The following is a 473-nucleotide window of genomic DNA, read 5'->3' as shown; positions in this document are numbered from 1 at the left end:
CCCCTGGTTTCGTAATGCATCCTGTTTCCCATCTGTCTCTCCTTCACCCGCCCGGCCAGGCCTGATGGCCCCTCGCCGCCCCAGCAGAGAGCTGCCTTCCCTACCCCCCCACCCCCACCACTGGGCTGGTCCTCATCGTGGTTGGCTCCCTGAGCTCCTGAGCCGTCCTGGAGCCCGAGCCTCATGCCCTCCACCAGGGTTTCTGTTGTCAGACCGAATGGGTGCTGGTGCCCATCATAAATCCGAGGGCTTGCAGCCTTCCCAGCCCCAAGCCGTGGCGAGGCATGCAGCAGGCATGTAATAAATGTGTCTGGGGTACACATACGCTCACTGCCTGTGCTGGCCTTTCTTCTCTGCAAATATTCGGGCTCCACCTGACCAGTCCACTAACAGATAAGAGAACGGGTGGCCAGGGCTGGGGCGGCCCACCTCGGGGGCAGCGAGCCTTGTTTCCCTGGGCCCCACTCCTTCCC

The sequence above is a fragment of the Myotis davidii genome, unplaced genomic scaffold, assembly GCF_000327345.1.
Source record: "Myotis davidii unplaced genomic scaffold, ASM32734v1 scaffold762, whole genome shotgun sequence".
In the NCBI taxonomy this organism is placed as follows: domain Eukaryota; kingdom Metazoa; phylum Chordata; class Mammalia; order Chiroptera; family Vespertilionidae; genus Myotis; species Myotis davidii.
This window is presented reverse-complemented; position numbering follows the sequence as displayed.